This window comes from Somniosus microcephalus, chromosome 4, assembly GCF_052327205.1.
Source record: "Somniosus microcephalus isolate GS21.2 chromosome 4, FLI_Smic_1.0, whole genome shotgun sequence".
NCBI classification, from domain to species: Eukaryota; Metazoa; Chordata; class Chondrichthyes; order Squaliformes; family Somniosidae; genus Somniosus; species Somniosus microcephalus.
This window is the reverse complement of record NC_140990.1, coordinates 225,201,158-225,215,831: the sequence shown is the minus strand read 5'-3', so window position 1 is coordinate 225,215,831 and position 14,674 is coordinate 225,201,158. Positions and strand designations below refer to the sequence as shown.

At 49.1% G+C, this 14,674-nt stretch overlaps 1 protein-coding gene across 3 annotated transcripts in view; it reads right to left on the bottom strand.

Annotated features, from left to right (window-relative positions):
* Positions 1 to 14,674, bottom strand: part of hibch (3-hydroxyisobutyryl-CoA hydrolase) — a 164,300-nt gene that overhangs the window by 88,189 nt on the left and 61,437 nt on the right. The gene's annotated exons all lie outside the window — the stretch shown is intronic.

Here is a 14,674-nt window from a genome sequence, read left to right as displayed (position 1 = left end):
AAGCTCTCCCACCCCCTCACTCTTTCCCTCCCTGTCCCACCCCTTCACTCTCTCCCTTCCTCACCCTCTCTCTTCCTCCCCGTCTCTCCCACTGCTTTACACTCTCTCCCTCTCCCTCCTGCCCTCCCCCCCCCACCCTCTCTCGCTCCTCCCCTCCCCTCCTCTCGCTCCTCCCCCTCCCCTCCTCTCGCTCCTCCCCCTCCCCTCCTCTCGCTCCTCCCCCTCTCCTCCCCTCCCCTCCTCCCCCTCCCCTCCTCTCTCTCCTCCCCCCTCCCCGTCCTCTCTCTCTCCTCCCCCTCCCCCTCTCTCCTCCCCTCCTCTCTCTCCTCCCCTCCCCCCTCTCTCTCCTCCCCCTCCCCTCCCCCCCTCTCTCTCCTCCCCCCTCCCCTCCTCTCTCCTCCTCCCCCTCCCCCCTCCTCTCTCTCTCCCCCTCCCCTCCTCTCTCCTCCCCCTCCTCCCCTCCTCTCTCCTCCCCCTCCCCACCTCCCTAACCCTCCTCCTCCCTCTCCTCCCCCCCCCCACCCCCTTCCTCCCTCTCCTCCCCCGAGCCCTCATCCCCCGCTCCAATCCCTCTTTCCGCCCCGGGGCCCGGGCCTCGGCACCTGGATGAACGCGTTCCCTCGGCCGTCACCCTGATGCCGTTGGCCGTGAGGCAAAGACATGGCCCAGCCGAGTCCAGCGCCCCGGTCAGCTGGAGGTCCGCAGCCACTGTTCGTCCACAGCCCACAAAGCACCCGAGCCCAGCGCCGGTGATGTCTCCACGGAGCTCCGTGCCCCCCCCACGCACTGACATGGCCCCGCCCTCCCGAGCTGGCTTGAAGAGCGCCGATTGCGGCTGAGAGACGGCCGGCGGGCCCGGTTGCTGGGGTAACCCTTCCCGCTCTCCAAGCCCCGACCGAGATCAGCACTCCCGAGAGCCCAGCCCCACCAGCCTACCTGGAAAAACGGGAAAGGTAGGAAAATTAATGAGATTAGATAAGTTAATTACTTTGTAAATCTTTTTTTTTTTTAAAACAATATGTGTTTTAAAAGCAACGTTTTTTTTTAAAAGACGCAGAAAGCGGGAAAAAGAAAGGAAAAGTTTGGAATCAAGATGGCGGCGACTCACTCGGTTCAGAACGATAAGGCCCGCCCCACACACGCACCGATTGGTCGACCGTCAGGTGACCAAAAGTGTAGGATTGGTCAATCGTCCCGTCACTCGACCGTAGGAGGGCCCGGCCGCACGCTGGTCGACCTCGAGGTCACTCTGTCGCTAATGAGCGGATAATGAGATGCTAATGAGCGGAATGTTGAAGGTTTTTCGGATACCGCGGGCGCGATTTTAGCCCGGCCGAAACGTAAATACGCTTAAGACCGTTTTGGAAAGGTAAGCTTTCTTTCGATGTAACGCACGCGTAGGTACGCTCTGTAACTTTCGAGCGCATAGCCCGACAGACGCACACGTGAGGATAGACAGACAGAAGAACCGCTTTATATATATATAGATAATACCCAGATTCAAACAAAACAATTGACTCCAAAGTTTCCTCTCTAATGGCCATTAAGTAGGATTGCGTCAATCATTTTTGCAAACAGCGAGATTCCATAAATGGAATGAGATGAATGGCCAGTTAGTCTGTTTTTTCAGTCCTGGTTGAGTGAGGAAATTTTGCTTCCACAACAGAAAAACTCAATACCCTTCTTCAAATAGTGTCACAAGATAGTTTTGGACACAAATAACCTCCCAGAGATGCCGGGGAACATAGGGTCTGATGAAAGGGAGGAACTGAAAGAAATCAGTATTTGTCGGGAAATGGTGTTAGGAAAATTGATGGGACGGAAGGCTGATAAATCCCCAGGGCCTGATGGTCTACATCCCAGGGTACTTAAGGAAGTGGCCCTAGAGATAGTAGATGCATTGCTGGTCATCTTCCAGAACTCGATAGACTCTGGAACGGTACCCATGGATTGGAGGGTAGCTAATGTTACCCCACTTTTCAAAAAAGGTGGTAGAGAAAAAGCAGGGAATTATAGACCGGTAAGCCTGACATCGGTAGTGGGGAAAATGCTAGAGTCTATTATAAAAGATGTAATAACAGAGCACTTGGAAAGCAGTGACAGGATCGGACAAAGTCAACATGGATTTACAAAAGGTAAATCATGCTTGACTAATCTACTGGAATTTTTTGAGGATGTAACTGGTAAAATAGATAAGGGAGAACCAGTGGATGTGGTGTATTTGGACTTTCAGAAGGCTTTCGATAAGGTCCCACATAAGAGATTAGCGTGTAAAATTAAGGCACATGGGATTGGGGGCAAGGTATTGACTTGGATAGAGAACTGGTTGGCGGACAGAATGCAAAGAGTTGGAATAAACGGGTCGTTTTCCGAGTGGCAGGCAGTGACTAGTGGGGTACCGCAAGGATCGGTCCTAGGACCCCAGCTGTTCACAATATATATTAATGATCTGGACGAGGGAATTGGATGTATTATCTCCAAATTTGCAGACGACACAAAGCTGGGTGGGAGGGTAAGCTGTGAGGAGGATGTCGTGCAACTCCAGTACAATTTGGACAGGTTGAGTGATTGGGCAGAAACATGGCAAATGCACTATAATGTGGATAAATGTGAGGTTATCCACTTTGGTGGCAAAAACAGGAAGGCAGATTATTTGAATGGCAATAGATTGGGAGAAGGGGAAGTGCAAAGAGACCTGGGTGTTATTGTGCACCAGTCGCTGAAGGTAAGCATGCAGGTGCAGCAGGCGGTTAAGAAGACAAATGGTATGTTGGCCTTCGTAGCGAGAGGGTTCGAGTACAGGAACAAGGATGTCTTGCTGCAGTTGTACAGGGCCTTGGTGAGACCGCACCTTGAGTATTGTGTGCAGTTTTGGTCACCTTACCTGAGGAAGGACGTTCTTGCCATGGAGGGAGTGCAGCGAAGATTCACCAGGCTGATACCTGGGATGGCAGGAATGATGTATGAGGAGAGATTGTGTCGATTGGGCTTATATTCACTGGAGTTTAGAAGATTGAGAGGGGATCTCATCGAAACCTATAAAATTCTGTCAGGTCTGGACAGACTAGATGCAGGAAGGATGTTTCTGATGGCCGGGGAGTCCAGAACCAGGGGTCATAGTCTAAGGATAAGGGGTAAGCCATTTAGGACTGAAATGAGGAGGAATTTCTTCACCCAGAGAGTGGGGAACCTGTGGAATTCTCTGCCAGAGGGCGGTGGAGGCCAGTTCATTAAATATATTCAAGAAAGAGTTGGATATATTTCTTGAGGCTAAAGGGATCAAGGGATATGGGGAGAACAGCTCACTGTTGAAAGCACGCGACGCAGCATTTAAATCTGGCGATGCGGCGGCTTACAGAGCAGCTAGGACCAACCTAAAAAAGGGTATCAGGACTGCCAAATGGAAACAGACACTGCGGATAGAGGATCACTTCCGCAACAACTCGGACCCCCGGCACATGTGGCAAGGCATCCAGTCCATCACTGACTACAAGGGCAAAAACACCAGTCCCCCGGTCAGCGACGCCTCCCTTCCGGAGGAGCTTAACAACTTCTACGCTCGCTTCGACAGGGACAACAAGGAGCCGGCTACCAAAGCCTTGCCACCCCCGGAAGACCAGGTGCTCACTCTGTCGACCTCCGACGTAAGGGGCGCTCTACGCAGAGTGAACACACGAAAGGCTACTGGACCAGATAGCATCCCTGGACGGGTACTCAAGGAATGTGCTGATCAGCTGGCTGATGTCTTCACCGCCATCTTCAACCTGTCATTGGCCCAGGCAGCAGTCCCTACATGCTTCAAGACCGCCACCATCATTCCTGTGCCTAAACAAGCGGCTGTGACGTGTCTGAACGACTATCGACCTGTCGCACTCACACCCATCATAATGAAGTGTTTCGAGAGACTGGTCTTAGCCCACATCAAAGCCAGTGTTCCTGCCTCCCTTGGCCAACACCAGTTTGCCTATCGGGCAAACAGATCAACGGAGGATGCAATCACAACTGCTCTACACTCGGCACTGAATCACCTAGATGGTAAGGAGACCTACATCAGAATGTTGTTTATAGACTACAGCTCAGCATTCAACACTATCGTCCCCAACAAGCTGGCCACCAAACTCCAAACTCTTGGCCTGAACACTTCCCTCTGCAACTGGACCCTGGACTTCCTAACAAACAGACCCCAGTCTGTCAAATTAGGTAACCACACCTCCCCCCCCGCCCGACCCTGAACACGGGGGCCCCACAAGGATGTGTGCTGAGCCCCCTCCTCTACTCCCTCTTCACCCACGACCGTGTGGCTGTTAATGGTTCCAACACCATCATCAAGTTTGCAGATGACACCACGGTAGTAGGCCAGATCACCAACAACGATGAGTCAGCCTACAGGGAGGAGGTCCAGCATCTCATGAAGTGGTGCGCCGACAACAACCTGGCCCTTAACACCAAGAAAACAAAGGAAATAATCGTGGACTTCAGGAAGTCCAAAGGCGGAAGTCACACCCCCATCCACATCAATGGGGTGGAGGTGGAAAGGGTGGCCAGCTTTAAGTTCCTCGGAGTCCACATCACGGAAGACCTCTCCTGGTCCCTCAACACCTCCTCTCTGGTGAAGAAGGCCCAGCAGCGCCTATATTTCTTGAGGAGGCTGAAGGGATGTAATCTGTCACCCCCGATCCTCTCTAACTTCTACCGCTGCACTATAGAGAGCATCCTGACAAACTGTATCACGGTATGGTACGGCAGCTGTAGCTCCCATGACCGGAAAGCCCTGCAGCGGGTAGTCAAAACTGCCCAACGCATTACCGGCACTCGGCTACCGACCATAGAACATATATATCAGAAACGCTGCCTACGGAGGGCACGGTCCATCATCAAAGACCCTACCCACCCCAGCCACAGTCTGTTCGCCCTCCTACCATCTGGAAGACGCCACAGATGCATTCGCACCCGTACGACCAGATTTAGGAACAGCTTCTTTCCCAGGGCTGTCATCCTACTGAACTCCACAAATAAACACTAAAGCCTGCACATCTGCCGATGCACTTTATTATGGTCATATTTATGCTAATATATATGTACAAATGTATGTTGAAATGTTTGGGTGTCCTAATCCAAATTGTACACTCTCGGGAGCCGCAAGCCTACATTTCGTTGTACTGCACTTGTGCACTAACAATGACAATAAAAGTTGATTTGATTTGATTTTGATTTGAGAAGGCAGGGACAGGGTACTGAATTTGGATGATCAGCCATGATCTCATTGAATGGCGGAGCAGGCTCGAAGGGCCGAATGGCCTACTCCTGCTCCTAGTTTCTATGTTTCTATGTTATATCCAGCGAAACTACTGAAACAGGCAGACAGGTCTAATGTCTATTCAAAGGACAGCACCACTAACAATGCCGCACTCCCATAGTACCGCACTGGATTGTCAGCGTAGATTATGTGGTCAAGTCCTGGATGGATCTTGAACTCAACCCCATTACAAAAGTCACACAATCCTGTTAAGAGTTTCTGCACTATACTCTAGATAATGGAAAGGCAAAATACAATTTTATTGATATAATATTACAGGGGATATTAGGAGAGCACTCTACGCTGCATTTTCTGAATGCAAAAGCCAATTTTGTATAAAGGCACAGATACTACATGCTGTATAAATCACATTAGTATATTATGAAAATTCTCAAAATGCAGATCAGGTTGATCAGTATCTGAAAGAGAGAAAATAGCTTAACATTTCAGGTGGAGGTGGTGGTGGTGGTTTGGTGTTTGACTTAAGTCTTAGTGAAGGACTACACTTGAAAAGCTAACTATTTTTCTCTTTCAGACAGTGACCATATGCTGTGCACTTGCAGCAAAAAGATGTTCAAAGAAATGATGCTGCTGTACAGACACACTACGAACAATAGAATTTACATGGTCTAGGATGTGCACATCAACATCAAGCAGCCCTCAGTTGTGCATATTTGCCACAGGTTGCAATAAATTGCTTGTGTACCAGTAACATGTTGCAGTATGGAAGTTAACTGAAGTCTCAGTACGAGATTAAAAATACAACGCCCTTTATAAATATGACCTTGTTTAATGTTAAGCCCTGGAGCGCAAGTGGAAATCACTCCAGCATTTACAATACAGCATCCTACAGATCAAACACCAAACAGGTCGACACTGTTTCAGTCCGACTACTTACTAAGGCAGAAAGTCAAACAAAAAGTACTTTCATCTGTTGCTCAACATACAGCCATTCACTCTCCTATGTCATTGTAGTTACTAAAACAAATCTGGTGTGGAGATGCCGGTGTTGGACTGGGGTGGACAAATGTAAGAAGTCACACAACACCAGGTTATAGTCCAACAGTTTTTTTGAAATCACAAGCTTTCAGAGCGCTGCTCCTTCGTCAGGTGGAGAGATGCATAAAGACACAGCTTATATAGTCAGAGAATAATGCCAGATGATTACAGGTAATCTTTCGAACTGCCATTTATCACACCTCGGCAGAGAGATAATCACAGCAATCAAAGGTGTGAATGGTGTCCAAACAGGTCAGTCAGGAAAACATTACATCAAAGAACAATGAGGTGGGGTCAAATGTTGCAGATGCTGGGGTCTGTATGAAAAACAAAAAACAGACAAAAAAACATTTTTTTTGCTGGAAATCACAGCAGGTCCGGCCGCATCTGTGTAGAGAGAACAAGCCAATGACGACTTGAGTCTGGGTGACCCTATGTCAGGTGGGGTTACATGTAGCGTGACATGAACCCAAGATCCCGGTTGAGGCCGTCCTCATGAGTGCGGAACTTGGCTATCAGTTTCTGCTCTACGATTTTGCGTTGTTGTGTGTCTCGAAGGCCGCCTTGGAGAATGCTTACCCGAAGATCGGAGGCTGAATGTCCTTGACTGCTGAAGTGTTCCCCGACTGGGAGGGAACACTCCAGCCTGCCGATTGTTGCGCGGTGTCCGTTCATCCGTTGTCGCAGTGTCTGCATGGTCTCGCCGATGTACCATGCTCCGGGGCATCCTTTCCTGCAACGTATGAGGTAGACAACGTTGGCCGAGTCACATGAGTATGTACCATGTACCTGGTGGGTGGTGTCCTCAGTGTGATGATGGTATCTGTGTTGATGATCTGGCATGTCTTGCAGAGGTTGCCGTGGTATCATGGTCGCTGTTCTCCTGAAAGCTGGGTAATTTGCTGCGAACGATGGTCTGTTTGAGGTTAGGCGGCTGTTTGAAGGCGAGGGGATGGCCTTAGCGAGGTGCTCGTCGTCATCGATAATATGTTGAAGGCATTTTCTTCCTATGGACCCACGGCCAAGAATCACTGAAAAGACTACACGATAACATCAACAAGTTCCATCCCACCATCAAACTCACCATGGACTACTCCTCAGAATCGGTTTCATTCTTGGACACACGAATCTCCATCAAAGACAGACAGCTCAGCACTTCACTCTACCGCAAGCCCACGGACAACCTCACGGTGCTTCACTTCTCCAGCTTCCACCCTAACCACGTTAAAGAAGCCATCCCCTATGGACCCCAGCATCTGCAACATTTGACCCCTTGTGACCCCACCTCATTGTTCTTTGATGTAATGTTTTCCTGACTGACCTGTTTGGACACCATTCACACCTTTGATTGCTGTGATTATCTCTCTGCCGAGGTGTGATAAATGGCAGTTAGAAAGATTACCTGTAATCATCTGGCATTATTCTCTGACTATATAAGCTGTGTCTTTATGCATCTCTCCACTTCACCTGACGAAGGAGCAGCGCTCCGAAAGCTTGTGATTTCAAAAAAACTGTTGGACTATAACCTGGTTTTGTGTGACTTCTTACATTTAAAACAAATCTGTTTCAGAATTGCTAAAGGAGACTGCTCTAATCGCTATAATGTGGCAATACAATTACACTGTATGCATGCAAATAAAATACTGATTATCTGCGTCCTTCTGTGCATGGGGGACGGGACCGAAACACCGTTCCGCCCCACCGGAGCCGCGCATGCGCACCGAAGGGCCCTTGTCCTCCCATCGCTAGCGATCTATGGGGCAGACTGGCGAGCAAAGGCCTGAGCAGCGGGCCAGGCTGGCGGGCGCAGGCCTGAGCAGCGGGCCAGGCTGGCGGGCGCAGGCCTGAGCAGCGGGCCAGGCTGGCGGGCGCAGGCCTGAGCAGCGGGCCAGGCTGGCGGGCGCAGGCCTGAGCAGCGGGCCAGGCTGGCGGGCGCAGGCCTGAGCAGCGGGCCAGGCTGGCGGGCGCAGGCCTGAGCAGCGGGCCAGGCTGGCGGGCGCAGGCCTGAGCAGCGGGCCAGGCTGGCGGGCGCAGGCCTGAGCAGCGGGCCAGGCTGGCGGGCGCAGGCCTGAGCAGCGGGCCAGGCTGGCGGGCGCAGGCCTGAGCAGCGGGCCAGGCTGGCGGGCGCAGGCCTGAGCAGCGGGCCAGGCTGGCGGGCGCAGGCCTGAGCAGCGGGCCAGGCTGGCGGGCGCAGGCCTGAGCAGCGGGCCAGGCTGGCGGGCGCAGGCCTGAGCAGCGGGCCAGGCTGGCGGGCGCAGGCCTGAGCAGCGGGCCAGGCTGGCGGGCGCAGGCCTGAGCAGCGGGCCAGGCTGGCGGGCGCAGGCCTGAGCAGCGGGCCAGGCTGGCGGGCGCAGGCCTGAGCAGCGGGCCAGGCTGGCGGGCGCAGGCCTGAGCAGCGGGCCAGGCTGGCGGCCGCAGGCCTGAGCAGTAGGCTGCAGCCTTGGGGTGAAAGTCTGGGTGTGGGGACCAAGCTCGGGCTGTGCAGTCACGGGGCCGAGGCTGCAAGACGCCGGGCCGAAGTTTCGGCCTGTTTGTGTTGCACGTGTTTGGGGAGAAGGTCAGGAGATCGGAGCTGAGGCGGGGGGAGAGAGGAGCTCAGAGGGGAGAAAGGGGCTTGGGGGGTGGAAAGGTCAGGTCAGGAGGGGGAGGGGGAGAAGGTCAGGAATTCAGGGTGGATGGGGTAGGTCAGAAGCTTGGGGGGTGGGGGGAGAGAAGGTCAGAAGCTCAGGGTGGATCAGGGAGATCAGGAGCTTGGGGGGGGTAGGGGGAAGAAGGTCAGGACCTCGGGGAGTGGGGGGAGGAGAATGTCAGGAGCTCAGGGTGGATGGGGGAGGTCAGGAGCTCGGAGGGTTGGGGGGGAGAAGGTCAGGAACTGGTGGGGGGGGGGGTGGGCGGGAAGAGTGAAGGCCAGGATCTCGGACGGGAGGGGGAGGAGGAGGTCAGGAGCCGGGAGGGGTGGGTTAGAGCATGGAGAGAACAGTGGGGATGGGAGAAGAACATGATCCAGATCTAAAGGGGGGGATGAAAGTGAAAAGGTGATCCAGATGGGAAGACAAATCATGACTCTCCCTCCATTAGACGTGGATCACATTATTCCAGCCAGGTGAGTTAGAATCCCTTCTTACACACGAAGTAGGTGAACCACCTCTCCCCAGTGTGAACTCGCTGGTGTGCCGAAGGTTGGATACGCACACACGGACCCTTCATTCAGAATTGAAGAATTTTTATCACTTCCAGAGGAAAAAAATAACATAAAACTGCACAGAAGTAATTAACCCACCAATTAGAGTATAAAGTCTTTTATTCTACCAGCCAAGGACAACTATAATTACAACTGCAGAATACTACTAACAGAGGATCTTCACAAAGCTAACTATACTTCCATATTCTGTAGTCTGGCAAGACCAGATCAAATTACACATTGCAGGGTTGCCTACAGCAGGCAGGTTCAAATTACATATTCCAGACAAACTGTTGGGTGTGTCTTGTCCTCCAAAGGGACCAGTCAGAAATCTGGTTTTGTAAATAGACACAGCCAATAAAAATAGCCTGAAATTCGTGACAAATTCTCATTACCTGATAAATTACAACCTCATCTGATCAGATTTCAATGGTGATGATTCTTTCTTCCAACTCTGTATCCCTGGAGTGATGCCAATGTCTACAATTCCAATCTACGTAGCACATCTGGTCAGTCAAATCTCAGCCTCCTGTCTACTTCACTTTTGGAATAATGCAACAGCATTTTTGTCCTATGGCAAAACAACAATCTACACTCAAATCTTTCCTTTTGTTTGGGAACTATCCAAAATGTCTTGGATGTGCCACTATTTACGCTTCAGTCTTCTGAAATACTGACACCATTTTTCAAAGAAAGGTATCTTTTAAAGTGATGTAAACAAGGCTAAATTGTCAAGTACATTGCTCAGTGTGAAAAGTCCTGAAAGGCCTTGATTAGGTCCCTGGACTGCTCTGAATTAGTGGAAAACAGACTGGCAAGTGTGGGAGTGGGGAGGAGGGAAATCTTTTAGTAAGGGTTTTCATTCCTGATCGCTATCAGTGATTCCTGCTGGATATTGCACAGGCCTCAGGTAAGGGCAAGATTGGCTCAAATTTGATTGGGTTTAAGATTCAGCTTCAGAAATTAAGGATCAAATCACCACTTTAGTGAGGAAATAGACAGTGCCAATCAGGAAAACATATCCCACATTAGTTCCTTCAGGAAAGGAAGAGTACAACTTGGAGTGGGCAGCAGAAGAATAATAAACAAAGGGCATTAATCCTCAAAGAGTTAATACAACTTGATACTGTTTGCAGTGTGACACTTTTCTTAAGAAGTAATGAACCTCTCATTAAGTTTGAGGCATAACCTGATTACAGGTAGCAGTTTAGTTATAAACTGTTAAGTCCTGAGATCATGAAGTATGCTTGGATATTTTTTTATTTAATGGAACAATTATTCCTTGGGGGTCATCATTTTCAAATAATTTCCAAGACATGTGTACGTACCTCCCTTATCACTGCAGTTCAATGTTTCCCAAGTACCAGGAAATGCTCACAATAGAGCCAGTCTTTGATTCGTAAGAGCACAAAATGGCCTAAGTAACATTTAATAGAAACATTGAAGATAGGAGCAGGAGTAGGCCATTCGGCCCCTCAATGTGATCATGGCTGATCATCCAAATTCAGTACCCTGTCCCTGCTTTCTCCCCATATCGCTTGATATCCTTAGCCTTAAGAAATATATCTAACTTCTTCTTGAATATATTTAATGAATTGGCCTCAACTGTCTTCTGTGATAGAGAATTCCACAGGTTCACCACTCTCTGGGTGAAGAAATTCCTCCTCATCTCAGTCCTAAATGGCTTACCCCTTATCCTTAGACTGTGACCCCTGGTTCTGGACACCCCACCATCAGGAACAGCCTTCCTGCATCTAGTCTGTCTAGTCCTGTTAGAATTTTATAAGTTTCAATGAGATCCCCTCTCATTCTTCTAAACTCCAGCGAATATAAGCCTAATCGATCCAATCTCTCTTCATACATCATTCCTGCCATCCCACGTAACAGTCAGGTGAATCTTCGCTGCACTCCCTCCATGGCAAGAGCGACCTTCCTCAGATAAGGTTACCAAAACTGCACACACTACTCAAGGTGTGGTCTCACCAAGGCCCTGTACAACTGCAGCAAGACATCCTTGCTCCTGTACTCGAATCCTCTCGCTATGAAGGCCAGCATATCATTTGCCTTCTTAACCGCCTACTGCACCTACATGCTTACCTTCAGCGACTGCTGCACAAGGACACCCAGGTCTCGTTGCACTTCCCCTTTTCCCAATCTATTGCCATTCAGATAATAATCTGCCTTCCTGTTTTTGCCACCAAAATGGATAACCTCGCATTTATCCACATTATACTGCATCTGCCATATCGCCCAACCTGTCCAAATCGTACTGGAGTTTCTCTGCATCCTCCTCTCAGCACAAACGCCCACCCAGCTTAGTGTCGTCAGCAAACTTAGAGATATTACATCTACCTCCCTCGTCTAGATCATTAATATATATTGTGAATAACTGGGGTCCTAGCACCGATCCCTGCGGTACCCCACTAGTCACTGCCTTCCACTCGGAAAAAGACCCGTTTATTCCAACTCTTTGCTTCCTGTCTGCCAACCAGTTTTCTATCCAAGTCAGTACCTTACCCCCAATCCCATGTGCTTTAACTTTGCATGCTAGTCTCTTATGCAGGACCTTATCGAAAGCCCTCTGAAAGTCCAAAAACACATCCACTGGTTCTCCCTTATCTATTCTACCAGTTACATCCTCAAAAAATTCCAGTAGATTAGTCAAGCATGATTTACCTTTTGTAAATCCATGTTGACTTTGTCCGATCCTGTCACTGTTTTCCAAGTGCTCTGCTATTACATCTTTTATAATAATGGACTCTAGTATTTTCCTCACTACCGATGTCAGGCTTACCGGTCTATAATTCCCCGTTTTTTCTCTACCACCTTTTTTAAATAGTGGGGTTAAATTAGCTACCCTCCAATCCATGGGAACTGTTCCAGAGTCTATCGAATTTTGGAAGATGACCAGCAATGCATCTACTATTTCTAGGGACACTTCCTTATGTACCCTAGGATGTAGATGATCAGGCCCTGGGAATTTATTGGCCTTCAATCCCGTCAATTTCCCTAACAATACTGATTTCATTCAGTTCCTCCCTCTCATTAGAACCTATATTCCCCAACATCTCTGGGAGTTTATTTGTGTCCTCCTTTGTGAAGACAGAACCAAAGTATGTATTTAATTGGTCTGCCATGTCTTTGTTCCCCATTATAAATTCCCCTGATTCTGACTGCAAGGGACCTACGCTTGACTTTACCAATCTTTTTCTCTCCACATATCTATAGAAGATTTTACAGTCAGTTTTTATGTTCCCTGCAAGCTTACTCTCATACTCTATTTTCCCCCTCTTAATTAATCCCTTTGTCCTCCTTTGCTGAATCATAAACTGCTCCCAATCCTCAGGTTTGCTGCTTTTTCTGGCCAATTTATATGTCCTCTCCTTGGATTTTATGCTATCCCTAATGTCCCTTGTTCGCCAATGCTGAGTCACCATTTTTGTTTTATTTTTATACCAAACAGGGATGAACAAATTCTGTAGTTCATCCATGCGATCTTTAAATGTTTGCCATTGCCTATTCACCGTCAACCCTTTAAGTAACATTCCCCAATCCAACCTAGCCAACTCGTGCCTCATACCATCGTAGTTTCCTTTATTTAAATTCAGTACCCAAGACTCTGAATCAACTACTTCACTCTCCATCTTAATGAAGAATGCTACCATATTATGATCGCTCCTCCCCAAGGGGCCTCGCACAAGATTGCTAATTAATTCTTTCTCATTACATAATACCCAGTCTAAGATGGCCTGATCTCTAGTTGGTTCCTCGACATATTGGTCCAAGAAACCATCCCGTATACACTCTAGGAATTTCTCCTCCACAGTATTGTTACTAATTTGGTTAGACCAATCTATATGTAGATTAAAGTCACCCATGATAACTGCTGTGCCCTAATTGCACGCATCTCTAATTGCCCGTTTAATGCCATCCCCAAACTCAGCATTACTGTTTGGGGGTCTGTATACAACTCCTACTAATGTTTTCTGCCCCTTGGTATTTCTCAGCTCTACCCATACAGATTCCACATCATCAGAGCTAATATCCTTCCTTCCTATTGTGTTAATCTCCTCTTTAACTAGCAATGCTACCCCACTGTCTTTTCCTTTTTGCCTGTCCTTCCTGAATATTGAATACCCCTGGATGTTGAATTCCCAGCCTTGGTCACCCTGGAGCCATGTCTCCGTAATCCCAATTATATCATTTCCGTTTACATCTATTTGCACAGCTAATTCATCCACCTTATTACGAATGCTCCTCGCATTAAGACACAAAGCCTTCAGGCTTGTTTTTTTAACACTTAGACCTTTTAGAATTATTGTTTACTGCGGCCATGTTTGATTTACACCCTTGATTTCTCTGACTTCCACTTTTGCTTTTCTCCTTCCTGTCTTTTGCTTCTATCCTTGCTTCCCTTTCCTCTGTCTCCCTGCACAGATTCCCAAACCCCTGCCATTTTAGTTTAAACCCTCCCAAGCAAACACTCCCCCATGGACATCGGTCCCAATCCTGCCCAGGTGCATACCGTCCAGTTTGTACTGGTCCCATCTCCCCCAGAACTGGTTCCAATATCCCAGGAATTTGAATCCCTCCCCCTTGCACCATTCTTCTAGCCACGTATTCATCTGAAATATCCTTCTATTTCTACTCTGACTAGCACGTGGCACTGGTAGCAATCCTGAGGTTACTACCTTTGAGGTCCTATTTTTTAATTTACCTCCTAACTCCCTACATTCAGCTTTTAGGACCTCATCCCGTTTTTTGCCTATATCATTGGTACCTATAAGCACCACGACAACTGGCTGTTCACCCTCCCCCTCCAGAATGCCCTGCAGCCGCTCCGAGACATCCCTGACCCTTGCACCAGGGAGGCAACATACCATCCTGGAGTCTCGTTTGCGGCCGCAGAAACGCCTATCTGTTCCCCTTACAATAGAGTCCCCTATCACTATAGCTCTCCCGCTCTTTTTCCTCCAGTCCTGTGCAACAGAACCACCCATGGTGCCAGGAAGTTGGTTGGTGCTGCCTTCCTCCGATAAGCCATCCTCCCCAACAATATCCAAAGCGGTATATCTGTTTGAGGGGGGAATGGCCACAGGGGACCCCTGCACTAGCTGCTTGCGCCTACTACTCTGCCTGGCGGTCACCCATTCCCTTCCTGCCTGTGCAGCCTTTACCTGCGGTGTGACCAACTGATT